General features: G+C 41.6%; 1 long non-coding RNA gene across 1 annotated transcript; it reads left to right on the top strand.

The window, feature by feature from the left end:
* Positions 1 to 19,658: 19,658 nt before the first annotated feature.
* Positions 19,659 to 27,252, top strand: LOC140736128 (uncharacterized). The gene is made up of 3 exons (XR_012100892.1): positions 19,659 to 19,904; positions 24,490 to 24,713; positions 27,097 to 27,252. It is a non-coding gene; the product is annotated as an uncharacterized lncRNA (long non-coding RNA).
* The last annotated feature ends 126 nt before the right edge of the window (positions 27,253 to 27,378 follow it).

Genomic DNA, 27,378 nt, shown 5'->3' with positions numbered 1-27,378 from the left:
TTGTTGTCTGTGTAGTTTGCATGTTCTCCGTGCCACTGCGTCTCCCACCAGTCACCACCCTGAATACGCTTTAGTTTCATTCATATCCCAAAGATATGCTAGTTATCCATTGTAATTTTTGCTTGGTATAGTAGAGGGTAGCCTGAAATTGGGCATGTGAAAAGGAGAGGGTTCCAGTCAAAATAGTGAAGGAATGGGACTGATGGATGCTCTGAACTGGTATAGATTTAAGTTAAATGCCCTTGAGCCATTAAGAATGTGAGAAATCTGGTCTCAAAACTTGTTTTTAATAGTTAGCATTAGTGGAACTTTCATATAGCAGCTACCCAAATTTTCAAGCACTAAAAAATACGACTTGATTTTTGTTGGGGGTGAGACAGAAACAAGCGTTACGGGGGTGAAGCTCCTAATTCAGGTTGTACATTGGTTACAAAAGTCCAAAACTTCTATTGCTCATTTGCAATAGAATTTATGTTCTGTCAGTTGTGTTTTTTGTGGCTTAGTGGTTTTGGTGGAGACAGGAGTCCAAATTGGATTGTAAATTGTACTTGGATTTTCACAGGGCCTTTGACAAGGTGCCACACATGAGGCTACTTAGCAAGCTGTGAGCCCATGGTATTACAGGAAAGATTTGGGCGTGGATAAAACAGTGACTGGTTGGGAGGCGGCAAAGCCTGAGAATAAAGGGAGACTTTTCTGGCTGCCTGCCTGTGACTAGTGGTGTTCATAGGTCTTTGTTGGGACAGTTTTTTAAACGTCATATGTCAATGATTTAGATGATAGAATTGAAGGCTTTGTTGCAAAGGTAGGTGGAGGGGCAGGTAGTTTTGAGGAAATAGGCTACAGAAGTACTTGGACAGATTAATAGACTGGGCAAAGAAATGGCAAATGGAATGCAGTGTCAGGAGTGTGTGGTCATGCACTTTGGTAGAAGAACTGAAGGGGCTGACTTACTTTCTAAAGGAGTGAACATGCAAAAAAACTGAGGTGCAGAGGCACTTGGGAGTCCTTGTGTAGGATTCCCTAAAGGTCAACTTGCAAGTTGATTCTGTGGTAGTGAAGGAAAATGTAATGTTGCCATTCATTTCAAGAGGACCAGAAAATAAAAGCAAGGATGTAATGTTGAGACGCTATAAAGCACTGGTGAGGCCTCGCTTGGAATATTATGAGTGGGTTTGGGGCCCCTTATCTTAGAAAATGTGTGCTTACATGAGTGAGGGTTTAAAGGAGGTTCATGAAAATGATTCCGGGATTGAATGGATTGTCATATGAAGAACATTTGATGGCTCTAGGCCTGTGTTTGCTGGAATTCTGAAGAATGAAGAGTGACCTCATTGAAACCTAGCAAATGGTGAAAGGTTTTGATAGTGTATGTGGAGAAGATGTTTCTTGTGGTGGGAGAGTCTTGAGACCAGAGGAGAGGTCGCAGCCTCAGTAGAGGGTCATCCTTTTAGAATGGAGATGAGGAATTTCTTTTGCCAGAGTGGTGACTACTTCGCTTCAGTATTCACTATGGAAAACACCGTGGCAAATTGTATGAATGACTTGCAGCAGAGTGAAAAGCTTGAGCATATAGACATTAAGAACGAGGATGTGCTAGAGCTTTTGGAAAGCATCAAGATGGCAAGGTCTCTGGGACCAGATGAGATGTACCCTAGGCTACTGTGGGAGACGACAGAGGAGATTGCTGAGTCTCTGGCAATGATCTTTGCATCATCAATTGGGGTGGGAGAGGTTCCGGAGGATTGGAAGGCTATATATCTTGTTCCATTATTCAAGAAAGAGAGTAGAGAAAGCCCAGGAAATTAAAGACCAGTGAGTATAACTTCAGTGGTTAGTAAGTTGATGGAGAAGATCCTGAGAGGCAGGATTTATGAACATTTGGAGAAGCAAAATATGATTAGGAATAGTCAGCATGGCTTTGTGAAAGGCAGGTCATGCCTTACGAGCCTGATTGAATTTTTTTGAGGATGTGACTAAACACATTAATGAAGGTAGAGCAGAAGATGTAGTGTATATGGATTTCAGTAAGGCATTTGATAAGGTACCCCATGCAAGGCTTATTGAGAAATTAAGGAGGCATGGGATCCAAGGGGACATTGCTTTGTAGATCCAGAACTGGCTTGCCCACAGGAGGCAAAGATGGGTCATATTCTGCATGGAGGCCGGTGACCAGTGGTGTGCCTCAGGGATCTGTTTTGGGACTTCTTCATGATTTTTGTAAATGATCTGGATGAAGAAGTGTGGGGGATGGGTTAGTAAATTTGCTGATGACACAAAGGTTGGGGGCGTTGTGGATAGTGTGGATGGCTGTCGGAGGTTACAGCAAGACTGGGCGGAGAAGTGGCAGGTGGAGTGATAACCAAGATAAATGTGAGCTGGTTCATTTTGGCAAGTCAAATATGACGGAATATAGTATACTGTTAGCAGTGTGGAGGATCAGAGGGATCTTGGGGTCCTAGTCCATAGGACACTCAAAGCTGCTGCATTGGTTGAGTCTGGTTAAGAAGGCATATGGTGCATTGGCCTTCCATCAATCATGGGATTTAGTTTAAGTGCTGAGAGGTAATGTTACAGCTATATAGGACCCTGGTCAGGCCCCACTTGGAGGACTGTGCTCAGTTCTGGTCACCTCTACAGGAAGGATGTGAAAACTATAGAAAGGGTGCCGAGGAGATATACAAGGATGTTGCCTGGATCGGAGAGTGTGCCTTATGAGAATAGATGGAGTGAACTTCGCTTTTTCTCCTTGGAGCGATGGAAGATGAATGGTGACCTGATAGAGGAGTATAAGATGATGAGAGGTATTGATCGTATGGATAGTCAGAGGCTTTTTCCCAGGGCTGAAATAGCTAACAAGAGAGGGGCCAGTTTTAAGGTGCTGGGAAGTAGGAAGAGAAATGTCAGGAGTAAGTTTTTTACACAGAGAGTGGCGTGCATGGAATGGGCTGCCGCTGATGGTGGTGGAGGCGGATATGATAGGGTCTTTTAGAATATGTACTTGGAGCTTAGAAAAATAGAGGGCTATGGGTAACCTTGGGTAATTTCTAAGTAAGTACATGTTCGGCACAGCATTGTGAGCTGAAGGGCCTATGTTGTGCTGTGGGTTTTCTATGTTTCTGTGAATCTGGAATTCTTGGCCACAGGCAGCTGTGGGGGAGAAGTCTATGAATATTTAAGGTAGAGGTTGGTAGATTGTGATTTGTACATGAAGGGAAGAAAGCAAGAGATTGGGACTGAGGAAAATTGGATTAGTCATGATGAAATGGCAGGCCAAATGGCCTGATTCTGTTCCTATATCTTGTGGTCAAATGTTGAAGACTGAATTTACAATCTGTTGGTATCTCAACATTGCAAAGGGCAGCAATACCTTTAAACATCAAACACCTGTAATGCATTTCCTCTTGGGCTTTGCCTAATCTTGATGCCCAAGGCAGTTTCTCTTTATGGCAAGCTAATAATTATACTGTCAACACCATTGTTCAACAAGGTTTTCACAATGTTCGTTGGACCTTCCTGTATTTTGATTATGCATTCTTTTTCCAGGTTTGCAACAATGACTGAACTTGAAAGTTATTGGAAGATAAAGGGTTGTGTAGGATCAGAAATATTCCAGGACCCATTAACAATGTGCGCACTTAATGATTTTAGGGTCCTCGCTGTGCCCTCATTGCTCTAAACCCATCATGCCAGCAAACTTGCTGTAAAAACCTAAGCCCATCACCTCTACTGGAACATAGGCCACTGACAGCAACTTGACAGAGTTCTGTCCTGGGCCTGTCTTTCAAGTTGTGCCCAGGTGTAGCCCATCTTCCAAAGATTTTTTCCTAAAGCAGGATGAGGTCTTAAGAGCTTCATCTCCATGTCTCTATCACAATTACTAGTCCTTCACAATGAAGTGAATTGTGGTCCAATCACGATCAAAGTAAATAGAAAAACTAATTTGTCTACGGTAATAAAAAACTGACAACCGCAGCTGGGCGTTTAACTGGATGGAGTTTATAGCCCCATGCACAATTTTTCTCCTTTCACAACTGGGCTTGGTACTGTCCGTGGCAGAGTTTTGCAGTAGAAACTAGTTAAGTTACTGAACTTCCCAACTAATGAGCTAGAATATTACTGAACTGAGGTGCAAAGCTACGTACAGTGTGAGCAATCACTTCTGATGTGTGCCTTTTTTAAGATATGTCAGATACATTAGTAATGCAATCTTATTGGGACACCCAGCTGCAGTTGTCAGTTTTTATGAGACAAGTACAAATTTGCTTTGATCGTGATTGGACCACAATTCACTTCATTGTGAAGGACTAGTAATTGTGATATAGACATGGAGAGCAATTATGAAAGATGGATGTTTAAGACTCTGGTAATATAGCTAATGGAAATTGCAGTAATATTTTTCAGCTAAGCAGACTTCAGATTTATAATTTTATTTATGGAATGTTAAAGATTACTGTTACAGTCAACCATTGTAGGAAATTACTAATGTTTCATCTCTGAAATGATTAAGGTTTTTAATAAATTGATTTTTTTACTTCTGCAACATCTGCCTTCTACCAGAGGACCGCAGCATTTGACTAGCAACTTTACTAGTAATTCTGACCTCATTTGCAGCTGTTACTGAGATATTCTATTCCCTAACCCAATCCCAGTTGACAGACTTGTCTGTTTCTCAAGCAACTCCATCACTCAAAATCAATTACATCTTTGAACTGAACAGCCAGGGGATGGTTATTAAGTTGTACGTCTGAAGTAAGTTTAAGGAAATTCTTTTACAATATTCTGTATATTATTAAAGTATTTGTTCACTAGCCCATCAGGCACATCTCAGATGACTTGCAAATTAATGATATTTGTGGAATTGTCTTCAGTCCGGTCACAATTTTTTTTTCTTGAATTTTATCACACAAATTAAGTAGGCTTTTTGGTTAGATGTGTTTGCAACATCAGGAAGACTAGTTAGCAGGCAGAATGTAGCCTCTGGTTGCCATTAACATCTTTCCAAAGGTGTGAAATTACATTTGCAATTACAATTAATAACATAAATACTAGCAGCACTCAGCAGGTCAGGCAGCATGTGTTGAAAGAGAAATGGAGTTAACATTTATGGGTGAAAGGTGCTTGACCAGAATTGTTTTTGACCTGAAACATTGTTTTTCTTTCAACAGATATTGCTGAGTGTTACTATCAGTTTGGGTTGACATCTAGGGCAGAGGTTCCCAACCTCAGATTCGGAGAGCCCTTGGTTAACGATAGGGGTCCATGGCATAAATTTCTGATTTTTCCCCCCTTTTTTTTGATAACTTATTTACTTATCTCAGGTGAGTAATCTTTTTGAAGTAAGCTCTCACTGCTGATACTATGCTTTAACTGCCATAACCTTTCTTATCTCCATGCACAGAGTATTTCATGGGTGTAATAGAACATTGCATCAGCTCTGTGCACTTTGATCTTTTTCCTGTTGTCTGGATTGCACAAAGTAGTACTGGAAGTACGAACAGATATGTAGTGGCACTTGGCCACTTTGTAAACTCTGTCAAGTGGGTTCAAAGGCAGACTGGAACAAATACCAATGACTTCTGTTACATGTGCATTTGAGTAAGCAAGAGCATAACATGAAAAAATGAATGTGGAAAATATTATAAGATACTTTGGTGTATGAAGGTGAGAGGGTAAACATTAATGTTACCAAAAAAAAGATCTAGACACCAGTGCCACTTTGTATCTATTGGACAACAAAACTGAGACCTTCCACAGCACTATCTCTCAAATGTCTTCCTTCCTCAAATGTGGCTTCCTCTCTGCCCTAGTGGATAGAGCTTCCTATTCCATTCTGCAGTCTCTATGCCATTTTCCTTTGGTGTTCCCCTTCCACCTCACCAGCCATTGCATTCGTAGCAATAACCTTTGCAATTTTGCATTGGCTCCAACATGATTCTATCATCAGTCACATCTTGCCTTGTCCTCTTTCTGAAATTTGCAGGGACTGCTTGCCTTGTAACTCCCTGGTCCATTTTTCTGCCCCACAGCAGCTTCCTGTGCAACCAGAGGAGATGTACCTTTCATCATCCAGGCCTTCCAGGGGAAGAAAACATTACTTGCACTTGCCTACTGGATTCAGTTTACATAATCTGATCTTCTCTACACCGGAGAAACCAAGCACAGTGTGGACCAACTAACCTCAAACCACAGGGGTAATCCTGAGCTTCCTGTTGTTAATTTCACTCCCATTCCAACCTGCCATTGTGAAGCTCAGTGTAATCTAGATTAACAGTAGTTTATCTTCTGTCCAGGCAGTTTTCCACCCTCTGGAATGAGCAATGAGTTCTTTAACTCCAACTTTTCTCATAGCTTCACTTAATCATACTTCTGCCCCTTTTCTTTCCCTTTCATATATTGTCTTTGTCAATATTTGTGTTATTTATCATGATCTGTTCAAACCTATTACAATTGATTTGGACTTCTGCCTAACTGGCTGAGTCCTTTGAGCATCTCTTGAAGCTGGTTGATGAAGCAGTCCACAAATAAATGGTATATACTGATAGGTGGCAAGTAATATTTGTCACACAAGTGCCATGCGATGATAGCTAATAAGAGAAAATCCAGCTCTCACCCTGGCTTTTAATGACATTGCCATCACTGAATTCCTCTATTATCAATATTCTGGCAGGGGGATGGCTAGTTACTCTTGGTCAGAAACTGAATTGAATTGGCTCTGTTCACATTAGTTACTAAAGTAGGATGGAGGCCTGGAATCATATGGCAAGTAATTAACCAGATATTTCCCCAAGACATCTACAAGGCTGAAATCAGAATTGTGTGAGGTGGTGGGGGGGTGCTGAAGGAGGGCTATGGTCCAAGTGCTGGTCGATGGCATCAGATGCAATAATAGTTTGGCATGGTCTTGATGGGCCAAGGAGACTGTTTCTGTGCTGTAGTGCTCTGACTCCAATATTAAGATCCTAGAATTGGAATCCTCTCCACTTGCCTGGACAGGTGCAGTTGCAACAACACTAAGAAACTTGACACCATTTGGGACATAGCAGCCCACTTGAAAGGCACTGCATCCACAGCCATTCAGTCACTCCACCAATGCAGCAGTAGCTGTTTGTATCATCTGCAGGTGCCTGAAGCAGTATGTACAGCTTTGTTTTAATCAGGTAACGGTTATGCTTGTGATAGCTAAGAATGCACTGAAAATTCTCTAGGCAGATTCTAGGAATAGTAGGTTTGCCATGAGTGAGTAGATGAAGACTGTATTTTTGGGGTTTAAAAGACATGTTAAAGCTGTCAAGCTTGCAGAATTCAACTGTCTGAATGCTCCCAGTGGGAAGAGTCTGGAGCTCGGAGTTCAGTCTCAGGATAAGTGCCAGGACATTTGGGACTGAGATGAGAAGACATATCTTCATGCAAACGGTGAAGAATCTTTGGAATTCTCTCCCCTGATGAGCTGTGGAGACTTTGGCATTGAATTTATTCACTGCAAAAATGGATAAATATCTGCATATTACCACCCTCCTTACCCGCCCCAGTAGATTGCCTCAGTGCTTGAAAGGTAGAGATATGTCCTGATGATTTGCAGAACAGGCTCCAATGGCCATATAGTCTCTTCCTGTTTCCAGTGTTTTTAAAACTGCCTTGAAGCTCGGTACTTCTGACCTTGCTGAGTTTCCTATGGAGATACTTGGTCTGGAGCTGAGCTTTTATGAGGTAGGGTGTCACCTTACCTGGGATGAAGTCTTGAATTTGTCAAGTGATTCATTGGTTTGGAAGTTCCAGCTTTGATCTTGTTTTTTGGCAATGAGGTTGGCTGAAGGAAAAATCAATCTTCCTCTTTCAGTTTGTGCTTTCAAGCTTCACCACACAGTATTTGCTGAGTTAAATGTGCTACTTTCACCCTTTGCAGACTTGTTTTCTTACTGTACAAAATGTATTTTTTCCTTGATTCTATTTTGATGTAGTTCAAGGGTGGTGATCTAAAGGCTTCAATGCAGATGGTGAGGTATTTTTTAAAGAAATCCAGTATAGTAATGGACCCTTCTGCCTCAATGAGACCATGCTGCCAATTGCACCCATGTGATCATTTAACCTACTAACCTGGACATCTTTGGAATGTGGGAAAAAACCAGAGAGCCCAGGGGAAACCTAAGTGGTCACAGGATGTACAAACTCCATACAGGAATTGTACTGGGTAGCTGCTGCTGTAATAGGCCTCACTTGAAGTATTGTGAGCAGTTTTGGGCCCCTTGTCTAAGGAAGGACGTGCTGACATTGGAAAGGGTTCAAAGGAGATTCCTGAAAACGATTCTGGGATTGAAAGGCTTGTCATTTGAGGAGCATTAGATGCCTCTGGGCCTCTACTCACTGGAATTCAGAAGAATGGGGTTTTGATGAGGTCACCCCCATCAAATGTTGAAAGACCTCGATAGAGTGGATGTTGAGAGCATGTTTCCTATGATGAGGTGGTATGAAACCAGTGGGCATCACCTCAGAATAGAGGGGTGTTCTTTTTAGAATGGAGATGAATTTCTTTAGCCAGAGAGTGGTGAATCTGGGGAATTTTTTGCCACAGGCAGCTGTGAAGGCCAAATCACTGGATATATTTAAGGCAAATGAAGAGATATGGGGAGAAGGCAGATTGCAGCTGAGAGGGAAAATAGATCAGCCATGATGAAATGGTGGAGTAGACTTGATGAGCGAAGTGGCCTAATTCTGGTCCTATATTTTGTGTTCTGGCAGTTGTGCTAACCAGTACACTACTATGCCACCTAGTAACAAGGTAGAAACTCAGTTGCATACGTCACATACTGCCTGACTTCAATGAAACTTAATTTCAGAAGTAAAATACAGCACTCACATTTAATGTTTTATGTGTGACCCAGCTTGTGTGATAATATTCGTGATTAGCTGTGTGATGTGCAGCCAACTTAAATGAGAAGTTGGAGCATGTGCACATGGTGTTCTTAAAGATGGAAATCTTCAAAATGAATATAAACTGAGCTTAAAAATAAATAGTTGCCAGAATAAATCAATATTTTAGACCAGTTGGCTGACAGACATCCTAACAATTTTTGAGCTAGGATGATGTAATTTGGAGCCTTGTTCCAGAGACTTGGGTTAATAACTGGGATTTATTTATTCGCTGTACTGCTTGAGAACAGTACAGCTAGGGGTGCTGGCTTTTGTATGAGGCAACAGATATCCAATATACTTTTTGGTGGATGCAAAGAAAAATTCTATGAAGTTATCTTTAATGTACTGTGCAATATCATTGAGCCACCAATTATCTGTAGATTTGTTTGCAAGACCTTTTGTGTAACATGGCTGTTGTGTTTTGTACACTTAAGGTTTGGTTTTCCTTTTCTTACTTTTAGTTCTGTTGACGTTTTTACAAGTCTTATCAAAATCAATTATTTTATCTAGAAGTTGCAATTAAGTTGCAAATCTTAAGATTTGTTTGGGGTTTAAACACTTTCGTGAGTCAGTCACTACTTTTGACTGATTTCTATACTTCTATTCTTTACAGTTTTAAAATCTATTATCAGTCAAACCGCTGACCATCACATAGAATAAATCAATCTACGAACATTTTTAAATGGGTGTATCATTCTTTAAGCAAAATGTATAATCTGAATAGTTAACATTTTATTTGCTGAGATGTCTTAACACAGGGAATTTTTTTTGGTTAAGTCTCAAGGAATTTCCTTTTAAGATTTTAATTATACTTTTTAAAAAATTGACATTAGCACTGATTCTACTACAACTCCTTTCAGTCCGGGTGGATGGTATTTCTCTAGCTAATGTTCCAACTCCACACAAGTAGTTCTCTAACTTTAAAACTATCAGTTATAAAGCGGAGAATATTGTCCAAGACAACTGTTGCAGTGTCCATCTTCTGGTGCAAGCTGCTGACTCTCTGCAGAAGTAAGAATACCATTGACTGGCACTTCTTCAGTGCTGCTCCCTGATTTTTATGATTGTCTGCTGTCTTGAAACCCACCCCCCCCCCCCATGCTCCCTGATCCAAGCAGCCATGTCACCTAAATCCTGCAGCCTTACCAAGACCCACCACATCCTGGAGAATCTTCAGCTATCTTCACTCTCCCCACGTGTGCACCGGCTGCTGCCTAATGTTGGCCGATATTCATCCCAGTGCAAGTGAGTTTGAGTCTTTGCATGTCATTTCTCAAGCAATAGGAGCTGCTTTTCCCGGTATGCTAATAGTACAACATTGTTTGCCTTCATGAAACTGCATAATTTTGATTTTTTTTGTTTCATTCAGTTCGTATGGCAACTTTATCATCTAGGATGGTATCAATGTAATCAGTGCGACCATCTGAACATTATAGAACAGTACAGGTCCTTTGGCCCAGCACATCGATGCAATCGCAAAAAAAAAATGCAGTGGATCTACTTCAATGGGAGTATGTTGCCACACACCCACAGATTTCTATAGGTACTCTGACAAGTAGCATCATAATCTGGCATGGAGCCTCCAGTGCACAGGATCACAAGATGCTGTAGACTCAGCCAGTTCCATCAATGGCACAACCCTCCCCAGCATCGAACATCTTCAGAAGGCAGCATCTATCATAAGACTGTCACTATCTGCAACATGTCCATTTCACATAACTACCCTCAAGGTAGTGGACAGGAGCCTGAACACCTACACTCAATAACTTAGGAACAGCTTCTTCGCCTTTGCCATCTGATTTCTGAACAACCCATTAAAATCTACATCATTTCCTCTTTTGAGCTGTTTGTTTATTTTTAGCTATTCATAGTTTTGTCTTGCACTGTGCTGCTGCCACAAAACAAATTCCATGGCGATTCTGCTATCTTCGCTATTCATGGCAATCTAACTACCTGTAATCCCATCTGCCTGCACGTGATCTGTCTCCTCCCTGCCTGTTCATGCGCCTATCCAAATACATCACTGTCATACCTGCTTCCAGTGTCTCCCCCTAGTGGTACATTCCAGGCACCTACCATTCTTTGTGTAAAAACAAAAAAGAAAACTTTCTTCCAAGATCTTATTTAATAATTCCCCCTTACTGTAATGCTATGCCCAATAGTATTTGACATTTCTACCCTGGGGGAGAAAGACTAGTTGTTTCCATTGCCAGGGAGCATTTGACTTGCACTCCATGATTCTGTTGTGTATCAATGCACTTATGGATCTTGTCATTCACTGTGTATTTTCCTCTTGCATTTGATTTTCCAAAATGAAATGGCTTGCCCAGTTTAAACGCCACCTCAACTTCTCTGCCCATATTTACTATTTGTCTCTATCCTAATTTATTCTCTGTAGAGTTCATTGACACAAATAGATGTGGAGGCCAAGTCAATGGGTATTTTTAAAGTGGAGATTGATAAGTTCTTGATTAACAATGTAAAAGCTTACAGGAAGAAGGCAGGAGAGGGGTTGAGGGATAATAAATTATCCAAAGTCGAAAATATATTTATTATCATTGTATGCTGTAAGTACTACTACTTCCCAAAGATAGCTACAAATGACAGAATGTATTTGATGGGACTGAATGGCTTGGTTTTGCTCTTGCCTCATATGGTTTTATCATTTTCCTCACTATCCACAATTTTGCAGTCATCCGCAGATTTACCAACCCAGCCCACCCACGTTTTCATCCAATCTGTTTCTATTTATCACAAGCAAGAGGTTGCAGCACTGATCCTTGTGAAGCAACTCTGGTCTGTAATGTCCAGTCAGAGTAAAAGCTGTCCACCACTACCCTGTTTTCTATAGTCAAGCCAATTTTGGATTTGCTCTATCAAGTCTCTGGGTCCCATGCACATTAAAGAATACTAGGATTCTTCCAGTCTCCCAGATGGCCACATCTGTGCCAGGTGCTTCTGAGAGACTGTGTTGGCAATCTGCAGCTGCAGCTCGATGACCTACAGCTTACTGGGGAAAGTGAGCAGGAGATGGATAGAAGCTACAAGGAGTTGGTCACCCCAAGACTGCAGGAGTTAGGTAAGTGGGTGACAGGGAAGGGAAGAGCTCAGGTAGTACAGAGCACTCCTGTGAGCTTCCCCCTCAGTAATTGTTATCTCATTTTGGATGCTGTTGAGGGGGTGACCTGACAGAGGACAGCCACAGGGATTGGGTCTCTGGTACTGAGCTTGGTTCGGTAGTGCAGAAGGGAGAGAAGATGAGGAATGCAGTAGTCATAGGGGGTTCCATAGTGAGGGGAACAGACAGGAGATTCTGTCAGCTTGATGGAGATATCTGCATGGTGTTTTGCCTCCCACATGCCAGGGTGCGGGATGTCTCGGACTGGGTGCAGAGTATTCTGAAGGGAGAGGGTGAGCAGCCGGAAGTCTTGGTACAAGTTGGTACCAATGACATGGGCAGAAAAAGGGAGGAGGTCCTGAAGAGAAAATTCGGGGAGTTGGGTAGGAAGCTGAAAAGCAGGACCTCAGGAAAGTAATCTCAGGATTGCTGCCTGTGCCATGTGCTAACAAGAATAGCATGATCAGGCATATTAATGTGTTGCTGAGAGACTGGTGTAGGGGGCAGGGCTTTGGGTTCCTGGCTCACTGGGGCCTCTTCTGGGGGAGATATGACCTGTACAAAAAAGACGGATTACATCTGAACCCAAAGGGGTCCAATATCCTAGCAGGCAGGTTCAATAGAGCTGTTTGGGAGGGTTTAAACTAATTTGGCAGGGGCATGGGAACTCGAGTGATAGGGCTGAGGAAGAGGAAAACAGAAATAAATCAAAGATAGTGTGCAACAGAGATGATAGAAAGGACGGGCAGGAGATGAGGCTTAATCATAGCCAGTGGCATGAGTTACAGGGCAATAGAGGCATGGTGCAGTTAAAACAGAAAGCAACAAATACTGGACTGAAAATGTTATATTTGAATGTACGCAGCATAAGAAATAAAATGGACGATCTTGAAATTCAGCTACAGATTGGTATGTATGACATTGTGGCCATCTCCGAAAATTGGCTAAAGGATAGTTGCCATTGGAAGCTGAACCTCCAAGGATAAAGGGTGTACCAGAAAGATGGGTTAGTAGGCAGAGGGGGTGGTGTGGTCCTGTGTATCAGAAATATTAAATCATTAGAAAGGGGTGAAGTGGAATCGGAAGGTATAGAGTCTCTATGGGTTGAGTTAAGAAATGGCAACGGTAAAAGGACCCTAATGGCAGTTGTAGACAGGCCTCCAAACAGCAGCCGGGATATGGATTACAGCAGGAGATAGAAAAGGTATGTCAGAAGGGCAATGTCATGATAATCATTGGGATTTTAACATGAAAGTGGATTGGAAAACCAAGTCCATTTTGGACTTCGAGAGAATTTGTAGAATATCTAAGGGATAGCTTTTTTAGAACAGCTTGTTGAGCCCACTAGGGGATTGGCTGTGCTGTATTGGGTGTTGTGCAATGATCCAGAGGTGATAAGAGAGTTTAAGGTTAAGGAACCCTTAGGAAACAGTGATCACAATATGATCAAGTTCACTTTGAAATTTGAGGAGAAACTAAATTCCAATGTGTTGGTATTTCAGTGGAATAAAGGAAATTACAATGGCATGAGAGGGGAACTGGCCAAGGTTGACTGGAAAGGGAAACTAGCAGGAAGCACAACACAGCAGAGCAGAAATGGATGGACTTTGTGTGAAAAATGAGAGAAGTGCAAGACAGATATATTGCAAATAAGAAGAAATTTTCAAATGGAAGAAGGACACTACCGTGGCTGACAAGTGAACTTGGAGTCAAAGTAAAAGCAAAAGAGGGGCATACAATAAAGCCAAAGCTAGTGGGAAGATAGCGGATTGGGAAGCTTTTTAAAAACCTGCAGAAGGAAACTAAGGAGGTCATTAAGAAAGAAAAGATGGATTATGAAAGGAAACTGGCGAGTAATATCAAAGAAAATACTAAAAGCTTTTTAAAGTGTATAAAGGGTAAAAGAGTTGAGGGTAGATTATAGGATCAATAGAAATTGATGCTGGAGATACTGTAATGAGAGATGCAGAGATGGCAGGCGAACTGAGTGTGTATTTTGCATCAGTCTTCACAGTGGATGACATCTGCATTGTTCTGGACATTCAGGAGTGTCAGGGAAGTGATGTTTGTGCAGTGAAGATTACGATTGAGAAGGTGCTCAGGAAGCTTAATATTCTGAGGGTGGATAAAGCTCCTGGACCTGATGGAATGCACCTGCAGATTCTGAAGGAAGTAGCTGGAGGGATTGCAGAGGCATTAACAATGATCTTTTAAGAATCGATAGATTCTGGCATTGTACTGGATGACTGGAAAATTGCAAATGTTACTCTGCTACTTAAGAAGGGTGGGAGGCAGCAGAAAGGAAACTATAGACCTTTTAGCCTGACATCAGTGGTTGGAAAGTTGTTGGAATCAATAGTTGGGGATGAAATTAGAGTACCTGGAGGCACATTACAAGATAGGCCGAAGCTAGCATGGTTTCCTGAAAGGAAAGTCCTGCCTGACTAACCTACTGTAATTTTTTTGAGGAAATTACAAGCAGGGTAGACAAAGGAGATGCAGTAAATGTGGGTATTTGGATTTTCAGAAGGCCTTTGACAAAGTGCCACACATGAGGCTGCTTAGCAAGATAAAAGCCCATGGAATTACAGGGAAGTTACCATCATGAGTGGAGCATTGGCTGATTGGCAGAAAGTAGAGAGTGTGGAAGAAAGGAATCCTATTCTGACTGGCTGCTGGTTACCAGTGGAGTTCCACAGGGGTCGGTGTTGGGACTGCTGCTTTTTATGATGTATGTCAATGACTTTGACTGTGGTATTAATGGATTTGTGGCTAAATTTGCCGATGATACAAAGATAGGTTGGGGGTGGGGGGGGGGGGGTGCAGTTAGCATTGAGGAAACAGAGCCTGCAGAGAGATTTAGATAGTTTAGGGGAATGGGCAAAGAAGTGGCAAATGAAATACAATGTTGGAAAGTGTATGGTCATGGACTTTGGTGGAAGAAATAAACGTGTAGACTATTATTTAGATGGAGAGAGAATTCAAAACACGAAGATGCAAAGGAGTCCTTGTGCAGGATACACTAAAAGTTAACCTCCGGGGTGAGTGGCTGGTGAAGAAGGCGAATGCAATGTTGGCATTCATTTCTAGAGGTATAGAATATAAATACAAAGATGTGATGTTGGGGCTTTATAAGGCACTTGGAGTATTGTGTAGAGCTTTGGGCTCCTTGTTTTAGAAAGGATATATTGATATTGGAGAGGTTTCAGAAGATTCATGAGAATGATTCCAGGAATGAAAGGGTTACTGTATGAGGCTCGTCTGGCAGCTCTTAGGCTGTATTCCCTGGAGTTCAGGAGAATGGCGGGGGGGAGGGTGGTAAATCTCCTAGAAACATTCTGAATGTTAAAAGGCCCAAACAGATTAGATATGCAGAGTTATTTCCCATGGTAGGAGAGTCTAGGACAAGGGGGCATGACTTCAGGATTGAAGGACGTCCTTTTCGAACAGAGATGTGGAGAAATTGCTTTAGTCAGAGGAATCTGTGGAATTTGTTGCCACGAGTGGCTGTGGAGGCCAAGTCATAGGGTGCATTTAAAGCAAAAATGTATAGGTTCTTAAGAAGGAAGGGGAGTGGGATGACTGGAAAAATTGGATCAGCCATGATTGAATGATGGAGCAGACTCAATGGACTGAATAGCCTCCTTCTGCTCCTATACTTGTGGATAAAGCCACATGACTATTCTGAACTATTTTAAGATGTAGCTTTTTATTTCATAGACACAATAACCTAGATGTTGTGTATGCTAATAGCACAAGGACAAGTGATCTAATCTACCTCCCTGTTGCTGCCTTAAAAGCAAAAGCACATTCATTGGTAACAGTACCTGAGTGATTCCATTAGTCTCATGTAGCTTGGATTTACTTTCAGCTTAGTGAAATTAAACTTTTGTTTTAAAAAACCACTGGCCTTTCTTGAACAGCACAGAAAATACCCGGGTCAGGCTGTAATGATAGAAAGAGAAACACAATCAAGAGAATCTGCAGATGCAGGAAATCCAGGGCAACATGCAATGCTGGAGGAACTCAGCAGGCTAGGCAGCACCTATGGAAAAGAGTAAACTGTATTGCCCCGAAACATCAACTGTTTGCTTTTCTCCATAGATGCTGCCCGGCCTGCTGAGTTCCTCCGGCACTTCGTGTGCTGCTTGGTAGAAAGAGACAGTTTTCCTCTTTCGCACATCAGAAATATGAACAATGTTTTAAATTGCAGAAAGAGGTGGGTAGGTTGGATAGTGCAAAGAGAACATCTCGAGTAGGTGAGCCAGTGTTGCTTTGGGGTAAATTTTAGAGGACACCTGGCTGACGGGCTCAAATGCACTGTTGGCAAGTTAGCAAGTGAAAACATAAAGGAATGTAAAGATTGTGAAATACAGGGCTGTGAGGCATGAGCAGCAGGTCAGAATATTGAGAGAGGAAAAAACAGACTATCACAGATGAATAGTTTACAGCAGAATTGGCCCTTCCTGATATAACGAGGAACTGAGTTATCCGAATTTGTAAAAATGCAGCTTAAAATCTGGAAGGCTATCAAATAGCCATATGGAAGAGCATGCACTGTTCCTTGTGCCAAAGTTGGATCTCATAACAGTGTAGAAGAGTGCAGGTCGTCATGTCAGTCCAGTGGATGATTAAAATGAGGGAGCTCGGTATTATCGTTGTGCACTGCAGTTCATTGCTTCACAAGGTGTTCACTAAATCTAGATTGTTTCTCCAATGTTCGTACTATGAGCACTGAATGTGGTGCATAGTGTAGACGTGTAGGTTGTAGCTGTAGCATGCAGCATTTGATATTAAAGTGATATTTGATATTAAACCTGATCATTTCTATGTTCGGGATGAATCAGGAGTAATGAAATTACGGATAGAAGATATTAATTAGAAATGAGAACTAGTCTTCAGGGAATAAAATCTGTTCAGCTTTCAACTAAAATTGTAATTTTATCGAAATCAATCATTAGGCATGGGGCATTCTGATTCTGTATGGCTGGAAAGGATACAGGGGAAAACAATAGACGAATGTTCATGTTAATTGGAGAACTTCAGCATGAAGTCTGGGAAGTGTTAACTGGCCATCTCCTGTGTTAACATTGTTAAAGGTTTATTGCTGCCACTTAATGTGCAGTTCAGAACAGTCTGTTCTGTCATTTAATATTCTAGCTAATTGCATATTCAGAAATCCATCCCTCAGCACTGCAATAAATGAGTATAGTTTGGGTGTCTTGAGTTTGTGCTGAGAAAGTTTTGGACTAACCACTGAATACTCAAAGGGTTTCTGCTTGTTGGGATGTGCTACCATTACAAATATGTAATTCTGAAAAATCTATGCATTCAAACATTAAGGTTTAGTAAGTAATTTTAGCCATTGAAGTGGTAATTAATAGTTTATTATCGTCTGTGATATTGGGTAGTCTTTTCATCTCTAAGTACAGTCCTACCTGCTGGCCATATCCCACAAGCCTGCATTTCACTGCATCCTCAAGTTAACTACCCTTGTTATGTACCTTTTTCCATGTTCCCTTGCCGCCCCCTATAACCCTCAATGACCTGTACACTCTATCCTCAGGGTGGTTCACCCTATCAGAGGAATTCCCTTTTAATTCAGTAATCGTTTTCACAGTTCTCAAATGAATTTGCATTCTCTCTCATTCTGATCAAGGGCCTTTGAATGTAACAATCAACTGTTCCTCTTGGTGCACATGCTGCCTGAGCTAATTCTGATTTAGTAATGGCATTTTCTGATTTCCAGCATCTGCAATTTAGTAAAAATAAAAAAAATTAGTTATTGATATTTCTCACATGAGAAAATCTCCAGATACTGGAAATCCGAGCAACACACACACAATGCTGGAGGAATGCAGCAGGCCAGGTAGGATGTAGGAAAAAGTACAGTCGATGTTTCAGACAGAAACCCCTTAGCAGAACTGGGTTTCTCACCTGCTTTTCTGGGAGATGATTTTATTACAAGTAACATGATACTGTTGTCCATAGTTCAGTATATTTTGCAAATGATTTGACTTTTTAGCAGAGTGCAGCTTAAAACAAGCATAAAGGGTGGAGCTTGTCATCATCTGGTGAGTTGTGTGAAATTGGCACTTGCATGTTGCTACTTCACCTGCCAAATGAGGGCTGTGCAGAATTCTCCCCTCCAGTTCAGGGCCTTGGATTCTCCCTCTTTTTTTAAATATATAGCCTTCAAAGTTAATCAAGCTGTAAATTAAATGCAGCTTGGTGGGAAAATGTTTGAAACGGGGTATGGAAAGCTAGCACAGAAGAGATGAGCCCTGCATAGATAAGCAATGAATGACGTGGCAGCTTTGAGGACAGTTGCACTCCAGCTCCAATAACTTTTTGTTTACACTGTAGTCACTTTTTCATGAAATTTATAGCAGATAATCTTAAATATCTATCTCTTTATCATTTCCTAATAAAGATAATTATGATAGAAGCAACCAAAAGAGAGCACTGCAGGCTGGAAGGATTAGAGAGGCACCAACCCCTTGCCCTTTAGGCATAGACATACCTTCTGCCATTTCTTCAGTTTGCTGAGGAATGGTGACTGGGGGAGATTGCTTCATTCAAATATGGCTTCTTGGACTACAATCAGAGAAATGGGTACAATAAAATCATGCTGACCAATCACTTTTTTTTCCTTAAAGATTTATTGCAGTTAAAAGTTTATCAAACTGAATCAATTCATGATTTCTTTTCCCTACTTTCTTCAAATGAAAAGCATTTGGTCGTGAGTCCTCAGATCTCAGTTTGATTTGTTTATTATTTCATTCATTCCTGCTCTTGGAAAGTATTTATTCTATTGAATGTAAAGAAAATGATAAAGTTTCCAAAAGACTTACGGTCTTTTAGCAAAGGGTTGATAATTAACTAATCATGTGGGCATCATTAGCAAAGCTGGCATTTAAGGCATCGCTGAACTGAAGGAATTATTAAGGACCAACTACATTGGTGGATCGAGAGTTCCATGATTTTAAACTGGGCACCGATATCCTTACACGTCAGACAGACATTTTTATAATAGTTTCATGGATGCTCTTTCTGAGAAGTGTTTTTTTTACTAATTTCTAAACATTTCTGAAGCTTTTTCCAAGGTGTTTATTGCATAATATACCTGTTTCAGAATTGATTGTACATTTTAATTTTGCCCAAGGATACAATGGCAAATAAGTTACATTTCTGATTACAACTATATTCTTATCTAAACTTTCTAATGCATTGTGTATTATATGTAAATCAAGGTTTTCCTTGGCATGCAGCCACAGATTGTACTGTCAGGGCGAGTTTCAATGAGCTATTGAAATTTATCACTGCTCTGGGTTTACTTTTGGTTTTTGGAGTTGGGGAATAGGGAATGAAAAATATTTACATAATAGTCTAAAAGTCCACATTAAATTACTATATTCATTAAGATAGTGAAAATATGGACCACATGTCAAGCATTGGCATATAATGTCTTTCCATAATTTCAGCGTTCTTCATTAGTCTAATGATTCTCTTGGCTGCTATATTTTTATGTAAATACATGCTGATGGAAAGGCCATAAGCCAAGGGAGCAGAATTAGGCCATTTGGCCTATCAAGTCTGTTCTACCATTCCATCATGGCTGATTTATTATCCCTCTAAACCCTATTCTCCTGCCTTCTTCCCATAACCTTTGACATCCTGACTAATCACAGAGCTTGAGAAGGAGAGGATTTGCGGGCTTTTTCAGTTTTTTAAACGGCCAACCAATTGGAAGCAGAGGGGCTGAAGACAGCCAGTCAGCTAGCGCACTATAAAAGAAGTTTTGTCTAGCGAAGCGGCCATCATTGGAGTGGACTGAGTCAGAGTGGGACGGCTTTGGCGTGAATTGGCAGGGGTAGGTTCCAATAAGTTTTTTTTTCTTATTCAATTTCTGTTTTTAACTAGTAAGTTTAGGGAGAATGCCAGGTAGGATGTTGGAATGCTCCTCTTGCAGGATGTGGGAAGTCAGGGAGACCTCTGGTGTCCCTGACAACGACACCTGCGAGAAGTGCATCCAGCTGCAGCTCCTAACAAACAGCGTTAGGGAACTGGAGCAGGAGCTGGATGACCTCCGGATCACTCGGGAGAATGAGGAGTTTATAGATAGTAGTTTCAGGTAGGTAGCTACACCAAAAGTGCAGGGCACATGTAATTGGGCTACCATCAGGTGAGGGAAAGGGCAGGCAGAGCAGGGTTCTGCTGTGGCCATTCCCCTCAACAAGTATACCGATTTAGATACTGTGGGGGGTGGGATGACTTACCTGGGACAAGCTGAGGCAGCTGGATCTCTGGCACTGAGTCTGGTTCTGCAGTGCAGAAGGGAGGGGGGGAAGAGCAGGAGAGTGGTAGTGATAGGGGACTCGATAGTTAGAGGTACAGACAGGAGGTTCTGTGGTTGTGACAGAGACTCCCGGATGGTTTGTTGCCTCCCGGGTGCCAGAGTCAGGGATGTCTCTGATCGCGTGCACAGCATTCTGAAGTGGGAGGGTGAGCAGCCAGATGTCATGGTACACATCAGTACCAATGACGTAGGAAGAAAGAGTGAGGAGGTCCTGAAGAATGAGCATAGAGAACTTGGTAGGAAGTTAAAAAGCAGGACCTCGGGTGGTAACCTCAAGATTGCTACCTGTGCCACATGCCAGTGAGGGTAATTGTAGGATGCTCTGGAGGATGAATACGTGGCAGAGGAACTGGTGTAGGGGGGCAGGGTTTCAGATTTTTGGATCATTGGGACCTCTTCTGGGGCAGGTGGGACCTGTACGAGAGAGATGGGTTACACCTGAACTACAGGGGAACCAATATCCTTGCAGGGAGGTTTGCTATGCTATTGGGGAGGGTTTAAACTAGATTTGCAGGGGGATGGGAACCAGAGTGCCAGAGCAGATAGTGGAGCGGGGGTGAAAATTGTTAAAAGTTCATGCAAAGTCAGAAATAGAAGGGTTGTGTGTGGTGGTAATAATCTTCTAAGGTGTGTCTATTCAATGCGAGGAATATTGTGGGGAAGGCTGACGAGCTGAGGGCGTGGATTGACATGTGGAATTATGACATTGTAGCCATTAGTGAAACTTGGCTACAGGAGGGGCAGGACTGGCAGCTTAATGTTCCAGGGTTCTGATGTTTCAGACGTGATAGAGGCAAAGGGATGAAGGGTGGGGGGGGGGGGGGGGGGTTGGCATTACTAGTCAGGGAAAATGTTACAGCAGTGCTTAGGCAGGACAGAATAGAGGGCTTGTCTACCGAGGCCATTTGGGTGGAGCTGAGAAAGGAATGGTAAGACCACATTAATGGGGTTGTATTATAGACCACCCAATAGTCAGCGAGAATTGGAGGAACAAATCTGCAGAGAGATAGCAGACAACTGCAGGAAACACAAAGTTGTGATAGTAGGGGATTTTAATTTTCCACATATTGATTGGGACTCCAATACTATTAAAGGTCTAGATGGGTTAGAGTTTGTAAAATGTGTTCAGGAAAGTTATCTAAATCAATATATAGAGGTACCGACTAGAGAGGATGCAATATTAGATCTCCTATTAGGAAACAAGTTAGGACAAGTGACGGAAGTGTGTGTAGGGGAACACTTTGGTTCCAGTGATCATAACACCATTAGTTTCAACTTAGTCATGGATAAAGATAGATCTGGTCCTCTGGTTGAAGTAGTAAATTGGAAAAAAGGCCCAATTTGAAGAAATGAGAAAGGATCTTAAAAAGCATGGATTGGGACAGGTTGTTCTCTGGCAAGGCTGTGATTGGTAAGTGGGAGGCATTCAAAGGAGATATTTTGAGAGTGCAGAGTTTGTATGTGCCTGTCAAGATTAAAGGCAAAGTGAATAAGAATAAGGAACCTTGGTTCTCTAGGGATATTGGAACTCTGATAAAGAAGAGAGATGTATGACAGGTATAGGCAACAAGAAGCAAATGAGGTGATTGAGGAGTATAAAATGTGCAAGAAAGAAATCAGGAGGGCTAAAAGAAGACATGAGGTTGCTTTGGCAGTCAAGGTGAAGGATAATCCTAAGAGCTTCTACAGGTATATTAAGATCAAAAGGATAGTAAGGGATAAAATTGATCCTTTTGAAGATCAGAGTGGTCGGCTATGTATGGAACCAAAAGAAATGGGGGAGATCTTAAATGGGTTTTTTGCATCTGTACTTGCAAGGAGTCTATTGGAAATAAGGCAAACAAGTAGTGAGGTCATGGAACCTATACAGATTGAAGAGGAGGAGGTGCTTGCTGTCTTGAGGCAAATCAGTGTAGATTAATTCCCAGGACCTGACAGGGTATTCCCTTGGACCTTGAAGGAGACTAGTGTTGAAATTGCAGTGGCCCTGGCAGATATATTTAAAATATCAGTATCCACGGGTGAGGTGCCGGAAGATTGGAGGGTAGCTGTTTTAAAAAAAACAGCTGTTTTTAACAGTTGTTTAAAAAAAGCTCTAAAAGTAATCTGGGAAATTGTAGGCCGATAAGTTTGACATCTGTAGTAGGTAAATTAATGGAATGAGTACTAAGAGATAGGATCTACAAATATTTAGATAGGCAGGGACTTATTAGGGTGAGTCAACATGGCTTTGTGCATGGTAGGTCATGTTTAACAAATCTATTAGTTTTTCGAGGAGGTTACCAGCAAAGTGGATGAAGGGAAGGCAGTGTATGTTGTCTACACGGACTTCAATAAGGCCTTTGACAAGGTCCTGCAAAGGAAGTTAGTTAGGAAGATTCAGTCGCTAGGTATACCGGTACATGGTGAGGTAGTAAACTGGATTAGACATTGTCTCAATGGGAGAAGCCAGAGAGTGGTAGTGGAGGATTGCTTCTCTGAGTGGAGGCCTGTGACAAGTGGTGTGCCGCAGGGATCAGTGCTGGGTCCATTGTTATTTGTCATCTATATCAATGATCTGGATGATAATTCGGTAAATTGGATCAGCAAATTTGCTGATGATACAAAGATTCGAGATGTAGTGGACAGTGAGGAAGTTTTTCAAAGCTTGCAGAGGGATTTGGACCAGCCGGAAAAATTGGCTGATAAGTGGCAGATGGAGTTTAATGCAGGCAGGTACAGGTTTCCCCCCCCCCCCCCCCCAATCCGAAGGTAGAGTGTTCCTATGAAACAGTTTGAAAACTGAAATGTCGTAAAGCAAAGAAACAATTACCATTAATTTATATGGGAAAAATTTTTGAGCATTCCCAGACCCAAAAAATAACCTACCAAATCATACCTAAAACACATAAAACCTAAAATAACATATAGTAAAAGCAGGAATGATATGATAAATATACACTCTATATAAAGTAGAAATATTGTATGTACGGTGTAGTTTCACTTATCAAAATCGGGAAGACAGCGAGCCAAAATCGATTTGGAGGAAAAAAATTGGCACGTACACGCATGTACGCATACGTATGCATGTGCATACGCATATACATGCATGCACAAACAACTGCCCCACAAGGTTTCACAGTCATTGTGGTCTTTCTCGGGTTAAACACACGTATAAAGCGGGCGTCTTTTTCATAAAAGCGAAAATCCTCTTTGGTTAGCGAAAACAGGTACTAATGTAGGTCTTTCGTAACAGCGAGTTGTTGCAAAGCGAACGTTTGAAAAACGGGGGACACCTGTATGAGGTTTTGCACTTTGGAAGGACAAACCAAAGTAGAACATACAAGGTAAATGGTAAGACTCTGAGGAGTGCAGTAGAACAGAGGGATCTGGGAATACAGATACAAAATTCCCTGAAAGTGGCATCACAGGTAGATAGGGTCATTAAGAGAGCTTTTGGCACATTGGCCTTTATAAATCAAAGTATTGAGTATAAGAGTAGAAATGTTATGGTGAGGTTGTATAAGACATTGGTGAGGCCGAATTTGGAGTACTGTGTGCAGTTTTGGTCACCTAATTACAGGAAGGATATTAATATGGTTTGAAGAGTGCAGAGAAGGTGTACAAGGATGTTCCCGGGACTTGAGAAACTGAGTTACAGAGAAAGGTTGAATAGGTTAGGACTTTATTCCCTGGAGCGTAGAAGAATGAGGGGAGACTTGATAGAGGTGTATAAATTATGAAGGGTATAGATACAGTGAATGTAAGCAGGCTTTTTCCACTGAGGCTAGGGGAGAAAAAAAAACAGAGGACATGGGTTAAGGGTGAAGGGGGAAAAGTTTAAGGGGAACATTGGGGGGGCTTCTTCACACAGAGTGGTGGGAGGTGGAATGAGCTGCCAGATGAAGTGGTGAATGCAGGCTCACTTTTAACATTTAAGAAAACCTTGGACAGGTACATGGATGAGAGGTGTATGGAAGGATATGGTCCAGGTGCAGATCAGTGGGACTAGGCAGAAAAATGGTTTGGCACAGCCAAGAGGGCCAAAAGGCCTGTTTCTGTGCTGTAATGTTCTATGGTAATCAAGAGTCTATCAATTTTTGTTTTAAATATATCTTAGGATTCCACATCCAGCTGTGAGAAGTGGAAGGAACGTGCATTTTTTAATTCATCTGAAGAAGCAGACAGTGGCCTCATCAACTGCTCTAAACCCCTGAAGCCAGAGCTGAACTCTGTCACCCTTGATCCCAAGGGACTGTCAGAAAATAATATTTAGCTCTCACACTTCCATTGTCTTGTTAAAAGAGCTCGTGAAACAAGGCTATCATTAAGCATTTCTAGAAGGTGAGTCATAAACATATGCAAACCTATTCACCAGCATCAGATGGCGATCTCTCCCTACACTCTGTGAGACTCTTTGAAACTGCATTATAACTGTAGGCTTTAATCTTTTTTTCAGACAAGATTTTGTATTGTATTAAAGCAAGATGTTGTGGACTACTGGTACCAGGTGAATAGAAATGAAAAACAGTATTCTATTCAAAGGGCAGAAAGATTAGAATATAAAATTTGTAGTTATATTCTTTTAACATGTTTCACAAACAATTGGAATGCTTGAGAAATATAAACAGATGCTTCTTTAAATCTGGGTGAAGACATGGCATTCTAATCTATTTAAATAACAATTACAAACATTGCAAAGTGCCAATTAAATGAGAGTACAAATAAGATTTTTAAAGAATAAACAAAGGAAAGTCCTTGACAATGTCAGACATGCTGATGAACCTGTACCCCAGAGAGCAGCTCCAGCTGAGGGCTTTGCATTTGGCATGTCTGTCAAGTGCAGCAATTGAGCCTGAATTGTCATGTATAATTTTAAAACCAGATGATTTATTGCTCATTTTGACACTTTACTACAGCCGCTTTGTCTTTATCAAGTGCTAATTCGTGTTGGTTAAAATCCACAACCACAGTGTTAAAATGGTGATAGACGAGGTTTGCAACTGGAGAATAAAATTGCGTCCATGCAGTTTTGCTCTGCACCAAAGAATTTTGCAAAGGTTTCATTAGATTCAAGATTATTTAATGTCAATTCCAATACACAAGTATAAAGGAGAACGAAACGATTGTTACTCTGGATCTAATGCAGCACAAAAAGAATCACAATAAGATAAAGAACAAATAATATATAAAATATAATAAATATAAATGCATAGACTGATTGTATACAAGCTATCTTATGTATGTCTGTAGTGATGCTAGGCACAAGAGTGCCTGTACATAGGGTGACACTGACAGGAAATGAAGTAGTGGTGGTGGGGAGTGTGGAGGGGTGGAGCGTTGATCAGTCTGACTGCTTGGTGAAAATGTTTTTTGCGTCTGGTTGTCCTCGTGTGCATGCTACATATCCTCCGACCTCAGCAGGTCCTTTGTGATCTTTCATTATTTTACTGGCCTTGTACAAAAAGGTGCCAGTAAATGTTGATGGTGCCAGTGATACATTGGGTGCTTTTGACTACCCGTTGTAGAGCCTTCCTGTTCACCGCAGTGCAGTGTTTGTACTGAGCAGTGATGCAGCTTGTTAGGGTGCTCTCTACTGTGCATCTGTAGAATAACATGAGTTCAGGTGTCAATGGTCCTGCTCTCTTCAGCATCCTCAGAAAGTAGAAGCATTGGTGAGCTTTTCTGATTGTGTATGATGTGTTCTGGGACCATGAGAATGTGTGAGATATGCATTCCCAGGAGTTTGAATCTGCTCGCAGTTTCCACTGCTTGCTTTCAATGTAAAGAAGGGTGTGAGTTCTCCTGAAGTTGATAACTTTGTCTTGTTGATATTGAGGAAGAGGTTATTTGCCTGGCACTGGGCCTGGAGCTCTTCCACCTCTGTAGGGTGTCTCATCATTGTTGGCGGATGAGCGCCACCACTGTTGTGTCATCAGCGAACTTGACAATCTGATTACTTCTGTGTCTGGCTGTGCTGTCATATGTGAGCAGGGTATACAGCAATGGGCTCAGCACACAGCCCTGGAGGACACAGGGCTTATGCATTCTGACTATCTGAGATCTGTTGGTTAGGAAGTCCAACAGGGGTACTTAGACTGAGGAGTAGGACCTTGTTAACCAAAGGCTGTGGAGCAATAGTGTTAAATGCTGAACTGAAATCCAGAAACCACGTTCTGATATAAGCATTTTTGTTTTTTTGGTGTGTTTTGGCCAGGTGCTTTATGGACACTATGGCATCGGTCATAGAGTGGTTCTGTCAGTATGTGTGCAACCAATGCGGCAGTAAAGAATTTTTTGTGTGTAATTACTAGCTGTTCAAAGAACTTCATAACGATTGGTGCCACTGCCATTGGGTTAGTCATTTAGTTCTGAAGGTGTAGACTTCTTTGGTGCAGGGATGCTGGTGGCTGATTTGAAGCATCTAGGGACAGCAGTCTGGTTGAAGAAGTCAGTGAGCTGGTGTGCACTGCCTGGGATATTGCCCGCTAGCCTTACAGTAGTTCACCTTTTGCAGAGTTCTTAGTCTGCTACCATTTCTGCTATTTGGAATAGTTATATTACAAACAGACAAAATATTGTATTGATAAGATAGAGTAACGGGGAAAATCTTTAAACACAGTAAAATGGAAGATGGATGGGGGGGTGAAAGAAAATCCAACTATCATGGTGGAAATACAGCTTTCTATAAATGCTTGGCTTGCAGCTTTTTCTCTATTTCTCTCAGCAAGAGGCAAGGAGAATCATTCCTCTGACACCAGTCTCCTAGTGTTGGGGTGGACAAGATTGCTCAGTGCTGCCATCTACAGAGCTCTCAATGAAAGCCCAGTGGGATTCCACTTCCAAGCTGCAGGCACTGGGGATGCATTTCATAACAACACTTGAATGAGTAAGTAAGCAAACTAAAGAGGCTCCCAGGATTTCACAGTGGTGATTCAATTACTCTTATTTGATCTTAATGCCCAGCATTGAGCTGTTGATTTTTTTCTTTTGTACTGGACTTGCTATT

Source organism: Hemitrygon akajei, chromosome 11, assembly GCF_048418815.1.
Source record: "Hemitrygon akajei chromosome 11, sHemAka1.3, whole genome shotgun sequence".
Lineage (NCBI taxonomy): Eukaryota > Metazoa > Chordata > Chondrichthyes > Myliobatiformes > Dasyatidae > Hemitrygon > Hemitrygon akajei.
Note: the sequence above shows the minus strand (reverse complement) of the source record. Positions and strands in the feature narration are given on the sequence as shown.